Source organism: Mytilus californianus, unplaced genomic scaffold (genome assembly GCF_021869535.1).
Source record: "Mytilus californianus isolate M0D057914Y unplaced genomic scaffold, xbMytCali1.0.p SCAF_9, whole genome shotgun sequence".
Taxonomy (NCBI): domain Eukaryota; kingdom Metazoa; phylum Mollusca; class Bivalvia; order Mytilida; family Mytilidae; genus Mytilus; species Mytilus californianus.
Window position 1 is genome coordinate 58760851 of NW_026262745.1, and position 9529 is coordinate 58770379.

The 9529-nt window shown below is 34.1% G+C and overlaps 1 long non-coding RNA gene across 1 annotated transcript; it reads right to left on the minus strand.

Moving 5' to 3' along the window:
• Nucleotides 1-830: 830 nt before the first annotated feature.
• Nucleotides 831-9329, minus strand: LOC127716231 (uncharacterized). The gene is made up of 4 exons (XR_007988823.1): nucleotides 9045-9329; nucleotides 7079-7180; nucleotides 4589-4622; nucleotides 831-1208 (listed from the first exon to the last, which is right to left on the minus strand). It is a non-coding gene; the product is annotated as an uncharacterized LOC127716231 (long non-coding RNA).
• Between the last annotated feature and the right edge of the window lie 200 nt (nucleotides 9330-9529).

The following is a 9529-nucleotide window of genomic DNA, read 5'->3' on the forward strand; positions in this document are numbered from 1 at the left end:
TTAATTACACCAATATTATACTTGTAAAAATTGCAACATCGTGTTGGAAACCAAAATCACAACAGAAAAACATTATCACTTCACCAAAGGGAGCAGTTATTTCACAACAGCATTCAAAACTGAAGAAATTTGTCTATCATGTTATGTCTGTCGTTACTATGGTTGCTACGGTTACAGTAACAGGATAGACAATATTAGACAGAAAAGTCTTTAAAAAGTTTATAATTACATATAGTTGTACACATAATGAAATGTTTTGTTGTTTGAACTCATCTGAAGGTTATTACGTCTTAATCTTCGCAATTGAGCATTTGCAGATGCAATGCTGCTATCGGTAACAGGGTAGACAAAAACTCTACGTTTTTTAAGAATTGTTGTACAATAATCACTACATACAAAACTGCAACCTATAATATGTTAATATTAAAAAATATGTTTTCATTATACTTAAAAAAATAATTATGTATATAACTTCAATATTAATAGTCGTTTCAAGTAAAAGTATGACACAGAACGTTTATTTTTGTTCGATTGTCATGAGTAAATTTCCAACAAATCTATGGCTTCCATGAATTAATTCTTCAATATTTACCGATTAAACCAATTGTATTTTGTAATTGTTTTTACATGATTTGATTCAATATATGTTATGAAAAAAAAAGATGCAAATTCATTTGACTATTTTATAAAACAGCAATTAATCTGTTAGAAAGTCCATCCCCAGAATTCAATTATAAGAACGTTAATATGAACCTTAAATAACAAGTTAGTATAAAAAATATTTTGCTTTTTTTAAAATAGTCTACTTGAAAAAAAATTCAAAACCTGTCGAAGTTGATCTTTTTGTTGGTACAGGTACACTATAAATGGCAATTTGATTGGATCTTTTTCGCAAATATGCTCATGTGTATGAAACCGATATTACAGATTGGGAAATGTATTTATGCCTTAATTTGAAGACTTCATATATTTCAAAAACCAATTATTTGTTTATAGATTTGCTTTTATTACAAGTATTCTTTTTATGTTCTAGAGGACTTGGTAAAATAGAAAGTTACAGGATTTCTTCGTAATGCGCATGTCCATTGGCCTCCACATAAATGGCATCAATATATTCTGAAGCCTCATTATCTTCATATTCCTCGTTATGGCAATCCTGAAGGTCTTAAAGACGGACCTGGTTTTCTATGTAAGGTGCGGCATGGTAACTATTAGAAATAGAAATCGAAACAATCAAGATTAGAAATTGTAAAACATAAACAGCAATAAACAAGTAAAAGCAACTTGAACGTTTTCGTAAAGTATGAATATATATTATATAGCCTTCAAAATACCGTTTCGATTCCTAACATCACCGAAGAGACATTAATTGTCGAAATCCGGATATAGTGTACTAATTTTTGCACCTTTTGTTTGCGGTATACCATCTTTTTCGCTAGTTCATTGTTTTCTGTTTGGTATTAAATTAATAGTTAAGATCCATTTTGTTATATCTGGTGATCCGTTTATTTGGCAATCGCCAATAGCAGTCAGAAGGATTTAAGAACATCCGTTGTTCGACCTGCTAGTCAAATCGAACATCCGTTGTTCGACCTGCTAGTCAAATGCGTTTTGTTAAAATATTCTTTTTCACTTTTTTGGTCTTTCGGGAAATGCTGTTTGTGCTGTATTTAGACCCCTCTACCAAGAAATTTGTTTTTCATGCACACGAATAAAAATTGCGGTTTTTATCCAACGCAATCATAGTTATAATATACGTAAAATGTCTGAATAATAGCCAACGATAAATCTTACGGGGCGATGGCTCATATAATTATACAAAATATAATAAATAACAAGTCTAAAAGGGTACAACAATAAAATTATGAACAAATGTTAAATATTTCGGATAACTAATATTCTTCATCAGTAACATGTCAAATTAATCTTATCTTGTCATGTAGAAGTCAAACTGAAATAATAATCTTGAACATTATAAAAATTATCACGAACCAATACGCTGGTAAAAAAAATTAATAGTGATGTTTGGGCGGAGGAATAAATTCCTTAAAACTGTAAGACTCCTGAGTTACACGAAACAAGTGATGGTAGGAAAATGAGTAATGGTAGGGAAAATGAGTGACTCATTCTATGTTTTTTCATCAATCCCTCTGGGGAAACTGTCCTTATCTTTCTTATCCAAAACCTTTCCCGAGCAAGTCTGTCGGCCTCTGACCAACCCTCGTTGTGGTCTATGATAGTGATGGTAAGGTTGTTGAGACCAGCTTGGGCGTGCCCAGGTGATCTCAAATGACGATTTACGGGGAGGTCGGGTTTGCAGGTGTAGTCACTTCGATGACCATTCATGCGTTTGTTGAATGGCTGTTCTGTCTCGCCAACATACTGCATGCCACATCGACACTGAAGAAGGTATACAACATTCTGGGTTTTGCAAGTTGCATTGCAAAATATAGTGTACAAAGACCCAGTGGAGTGGCAAGTAAATGTTTGAGTATTGAGTTCAAAACACCACAGATTACCTTCGTAAAATGGAATTCATGAACCCTCTTCCTCTGGAAACTCTCATTGTCACTTTAGATGTCAGCTCATTGTATACCAACATACCTCATGATGACGGAATACAATCGTGTAAGGAAATATGGGACTCGCGTAACACTTTAGAACCACCTATCGAATGTTTAGTCCAGCTGCTTACTTTGGTTCTGAAATGCAACAAATTCACCTTTAATGGTGAACATTAACCTTCAGATAAACGGGACAGCGATGGGGACGAAAATAGCACCGTCTTACGCCAATATTTTCATGGGCAAATAAGAGAAACAAATTATTTCAACATCTTTCTCCCTAAAGTTGTCACTCCAAACAGTAAACAAAAAGTATCCCGTACAGTCAAGCTCTCAGATTAAAGCGGATTTGCTCCTCTGAGGAGGCTTCACTAAACGGCTACAGGAACTTCGCGGATGTTTGACCAAACTTATTCATAAGAAATCAGACATAGATAAGGGGTTTGCGCGTGCTAACAAAAACAGCCGCAATGACCTATTTCAGTACAAACAGAAGAAACGAAGCGAAATAGTTCCGTTTGTTTTAACATACAATCCCGCCTTTACTAACCTTTTGCGTTTGATCCGTGCCAATTGGCAGATTATTGCCAAGCACCCAAAATTATCCAAGATCTTTCCAAAACTTCCTGCCTTAGCTTTTCCAAGACCAGGAAGTCTGAAAGACTTATTTGTGAGAGCTGATGTCTCCTCTAATAAAAGCTCTTCCACTGCAGGATGGTGCAAGTCGTGTGGTAACAGACGATGTCCGACTTGCCAACAAATACTCAATACTCAAACATTTACTTGCCACTCCATTGGGTCTGTGTGCACTATATTTTGCCATGTAACTTGCAAAACCCAGAATGTGGTATACCTTCTGCAGTGTCGATGTGGCATTCAGTATGTTGGCGAGACAGAACAGCCATTCAACAAACGCATGAATGGTCATCGAAGTGACTACACCTGCAAGCCCGACCTCCCCGTAAGTCGTCATTTGAGATCACCTGGGCATACCCAAGCTGATCTCAAAAACCTTACCATCACTATCATAGACCACAACGAGGGTTGGTCAAGGGTAGACAGACTTGCTCGGGAAAGGTTTTGGATAAGAAAGTTTAGGACAGTTTCCCCAGAGGGCATTAGTGACAAAAACATAGAATGAGTCACTCATTTTCCCTACCATCACTCATTTTCCGACCATCACTTGTTTCCTGTAACTCAGGCTACCGTACAGGAGTCTTACAGTTTTAAGGAATTTATTCATCCTCCCAAACATCAATATTAAATTTTTACCAGTGTATTGATTCTTGGTATAACGATCAAGATTATTATTTCAGTTTGACTACCACATGTCAAGATAAGATTCATTTGACATCTTACTGATGAAGGATATTAGTTATCCGAAATATTTAACTTTTGTTCATGATTTTATTTTTTTATTTGGTGATGTTGTACCTTTTTAGACTTGTTATATATATACATATTAAACATGCCAAAGACAGATAAATTGCTAAAACTTGCTGAGACATTTTGATAACGACATTTATGGATAAAAAGTCAAGACCGTTCGGAATGGGAGGTTATATCAAATGTATTGGATGTAAAGATCTTTGCTCTCGAAACTTGAATGAAAGACTGTACGGACTCTAAGAGAGGACCGTTGTTGGACTTTTTGCTACTTTTTTGAATTCGCATGCATTATTTGCCACTAAATGTTCTGTTCTGGTAGATTATCTTTGATTGACAGAAATATTGCAATTTAGTACATGCATTTGTACATGCAATTTCTGGGAGGATTGGTGAATAGAATTGATATACTTCAATAACATTTTTTAACTTTCATGCCATTTAAAATATATACTTATTTTTAAGGAAATATCTGACAAGTTTATTTGGTGTTTTAAACAGGGAAAAGGCTTGTTAAAATAGGTAAATATATTAAAACTTATTCGTAGTTCGTAAACTGTTAAGTTGAAAAATTAACTGCGTTGTGAAATTCAAATAACGTTCACCAGTTTCCCTTATGATTTATCTAAACAACTTACATGACTGCTGCATTATCACTTGTTAAATCTCCACCTTTAATCAAAACAAAGCTTATTGAAATATGGAAACTACAGATATTCTGACCAATCTTGAAATAGGTGCCGAGTGCTAACAAAAAATCTATGCGTAGCAAACGAAATGATTTTCTTTCGGTGTCTGTTGTTAACTTCCGATTTTTTTTTTAAATTATCATACTATCTGCTAAAGGCTACGGCATTTACGTTTTACAAACGATAAGATATTGTAGAATTTTAGATTTAAGATACATTAGAACGTAACTAAATATTTATTACTTTTCGATGATGAAAACTAATAGGCCTACATTCTGTCAATATTATGTGCCGATTTTTTGACATTACACAGGTCATGCCAGGTCAGTCCCCGAGGGTATCACCGTCCAAGTAGTCAGTACTTTGGCACTGGCATGAAAATACTGATTTTGTGTTATTAAAATTTGCTCTTTCAAAATTTCGGAATTTTTTGCCAAAAAAAGAAATATATCTCCCTCATGCAAAGCTCTGATTCCTTTCCCCACTTTGGCTTTACCTTTTTGTCTTGTTTGCTTTCTAAGCTCTTAATTTGTTAATAAGCTTTGGATTTTTAAATAATACGGCATCACTGAAGATCGAAACTGGTGCAGAAAAATCGGTACCGTTAATGTTATCATGCTTTTCTCGGATTATAGATTACGTCCTTACACTAAATCCTTAGGAAATGGACCGATTGATACTTCATTTTGGGAGAACATGATGGCTTTGGACTAGCTTTAAGTAACTGCAAGTACTCTTAAATCGATATGTTGTGTCTTTTGTCTTCAATATGTTTCATGTGTGTTGTGCGTCTTGTCGATCTGATGGATCAAATCTTTTACAACTGATTTTTACAGTCCATTCTCATGTTGTACTGTTACACTATTATCCCATTAAGGGGAAGTATTGGACGCTCAGAACATGCTTAACTCTGCCAGATTCGTAATGTTCCTAACGCAAGCCAGGAACATGTACTTCAGTAGTTGTCTTAGGTTGCTGTTTGTTATTTTTGTTTTCGTTTATTGTTTTTGTTTATTTGTTTAAATTCCCATGTCTGGATCTTTTATAGCTGACTACACGGTATGGGTTTGATCATTGTTGAAGCCGTACGGTGACCTATAATTGATTAAATACACGTAATGTGAACATTGTTGTATAGTTGGCTCATTGGCAATCATACCTCAAATGTTAGATATAAAAATTTAGATGTTGTATGATTGCCAATCAGACAACTCTCCACAAAAGATCAAATGCCATCGAAGTTAACAACTATGAATTACTGTACGGCCTTCAAAATGAGCAAAACCCATACCGCATAGTCAGCTATAAAAGGCACCAAAATGACAAATGTAAACCAGTTGAAACGAGAAAACCAACGACTTGATTTATTTACAAAATAATGAACGAAAAACAAATATGATATACAGCAACAAACAACAACCACTGAATTTCATGCTGCTGACTTGAGACAACAGCATTCAGAATGTGGCGGGATTTAACATGTTTGCCGGCGCCCAACCATCCCCTTACCTTGGACAGTGGTGTTAAAGCACAACGTATGAACCAACTGTAAAAATAAGTTGAAAAGGACTGAATTCATCAGATCGACACAAAGCAGAAAAAAAAAACAAGTTACAAAAACACAGATCAGACGGGGTAGGGTATTAAACATCCACACAACAAATACATTAAATACAGATCTAAGAGTACTCACAGTTACTGACAGCTAGTCCAAAGACAATAAAAACGAATAAAAAGATCATGTATCTATGACTAAGGTTATATACTACCAGTCCTGGTCTTATTATTTTTGTTTCTAAGATAAGAGAGATGCATGAAGTTAGAAAATCAAAGTGCTCACAAGAATAATTCTTATTTGATTTTGGTTATGTGACGATTAACATTGACTAAACAAACTCGTTCTGTTTTATGCTTTTTCACTGTTAAACTACACATCAACCTAAGCTTAGTGATGCGTGCTATAGAGCTACCACACTTATCCTTAACCGGCTTCCGAAAGACATTCATTACTGCGTCCATGACTCGTTCATCAGTAAAACATCGACGTGGTTAGCGGGCTGCCTAGCTGATCATCCTGGCCCTGGAGATAGCTAGTGTGAAGTACTTCAAACCAAATCAAAGTAGTCAATAAACCAAATCGATCCACGCAAAACCAAAATGGCCTCCTTTTTCCAGCTTTACAACAACAACAATGTTCTAGTCTAACCAAACGCCTTAGAACGCCGAGCCGACCGTGCGAGAACTTAACAGCCAGTTAAGGTCGTTAAAAGCTACCTTAGTAGTAGCTCTTCAACTTCATATTTCATAGGGCTTCAAACTGTTTCAATTTGAGCGCTACTGATCAGTGTTCATTAGACGAAACGCGCGTCTGGTGTACCGAAATTAAAATCGGGTATCTTTGTTGAGTTTCTATATATTAATATAAACAATGCAACCTACTATAACGTCTTTTCATAAATAGTGCAGTCATAGAAACTGTAACGATGAATACAACAACACTTGTCAGAATCCACAGTACTGCTGTTAGTTTGTGCGTTGCACCTGTAAATCATAAACCATAAAGATGAGCATAGTGTTAGTGGATATCGACCATTACCGTCGAAAACCTCCGTTGGACTTAAAAGTGCATAAAACTTGATATTAGATTTTTTTAAGCTGCTGTCTTTTCACCTATTTGAGCGTCGTTCCTGGGAATGAAATGATATGTTGATAAAATCTCATTTTTATTTCGATAATTCAACGGTGGGTTTTTCCCACTATTGGTTGTTGTATTTATTCGCGAACAAACTTTTTTAAATTTCTTTTTCAATATACACGGATAAAATTATCCTTCAAACATAATTACGTTTTTAATGACATGCACTTTGCATCAAATAAATAATACAAAACAAATTATAGTTTTGGATAATCAATTAGCAATTATAAATTGTAGACATATGACAACATGTTACATTATTTTGTACAAAATACAAATCATACCAAAGAGGCTGAGAGATTCTAATTAATGCCGTTATGAAATAAGTTAGGAGAAAAATTGACATACCCCACTTGGTAATAATAACAATTTGCATCTTATATGGTGCATTATAATTGAAGTATATAGTTATATTTAAGTTATACTTTAGCTTAATGTAAAGTTTGAAAATTAAACCTCTATATATGAATAAGCTAAGCATCAAACGGTACACAGCAATACACGTTTTGGGTTTTAAAAACTGTAAAAATAAAATCATACTAAATCATGTTAATTGTGATATTGTAGTTATTAAAACGATTACTTGCAGATCATATAGCAAAAATATAATTTTATTAAGATCTAAAAACGTTAACATAATGCATAATTGATGAGTGCCTTTAAAAACGTAAAATATCAACTGTAATTCATAGTAAAACTAAAAGTAAGCACTGTTACATTTTCAAGAAAAAATCTAAAGTCAGTTTGAAAGGATAAAAAACGAATAAATCGCCAATGCAATTCTATTTGATGCATTATGTCATGCATATAAAATAAATATATAACGTAAAAATAGTTTTTTAACCTAAAGTACTAATTACATACGCTGATACATTAACGCAGTAACATTGATATGTCACACATATCAAGTTACATCATAATATGGACCTTTAGTTAGTACATGACATAAATAATTAACCCATATCTATTTGATATCTATATATATTGATAGATATATATAGGTTTTGCAGATGTTGCATACTTGTTGCAAACACGCTGTTGCTCCTTGACATCGTGTTTCAAAACGAATTAGTTGGACGAATCAATGGTCACAATTTAATGTTTTGCTACAAATGATTGATTATTTTATAAATGAGTATCGGTTTAGAACAAAACGTAATGACAATAGATATGATTTTGAATTATGAAATTTTCATTTCTATGTTGAAGCATGCCGGTAATGTCTGCATGTGGAGCATACATCGCTTCAAAGTTTTACATACTTAATACTATCTGGTTGCTTTTTATTGTATATCTTCGGATAGCCAACAACGCCATATTAAAGACGGAAAGTGTTTAATGTACAGCTAAGAAATTGCAAGTTGGCGATCGGAAAGCTGTACATTAAATGTGTCATAGATAAAAGTATGGAGTCGTCTAGTAGTGTCACTGATGGTAAGTTGATGTCTTATCAGTGTATACCACACATTAAGTAATTTGTGTCAGATGTATGTATTAAACCTTATTTTCAACTTATTTTTTGTGGTATATCGTTATTTTATGGTATTACTGAATATATAGTGCTTAATTATTTGGTCTGCCAGACTGTTTACTCTGAATTTAATTGATAGTTCTTCCTTTGTGTGTTTACTCGTACACGTATAGACCCTGTTCGGCCTTTGCAGAATAACAACACAGTTGGTTTTTTTTTTCTTCAAGCATAAACATCACCTTTTATCATTATTTCAAACTCGTGCGTTGTCTTCCCGTAATCATTTCCTACAACAACAGCATATGTACCTCTACGATGGCTTAAAAGCGTCATATTTACGAAATAGACACCAGTTTTTATTCTTGTATTGTAAATGAAAATCAGGATAGATGTGTCACTGGCTTCTGATGAACTATTGATGAGCTTACGAAGATGGTACCACTGCACACTGGTTGGCGGAGCAATTGAGTAAAACGTCTTTGATAAATATATTGCCAGATCACTAATGATCTCTGAGTCCACTACAACAGACAGGTCGTTCTAGAATATAGATCGTTATCGCTCAGAAAAAAAATGATACAGGTTTTTTTTCAAATTATTATTATATCTAGATTAAGATCTTCGACATTGATAATCAGGTCGTTTTCATTTTCAAAAAGACTAATAGATGAAGCGTACCATTTCTATAATTATTCCGTTGACAAACGTTGTCATGAAAGAAAAG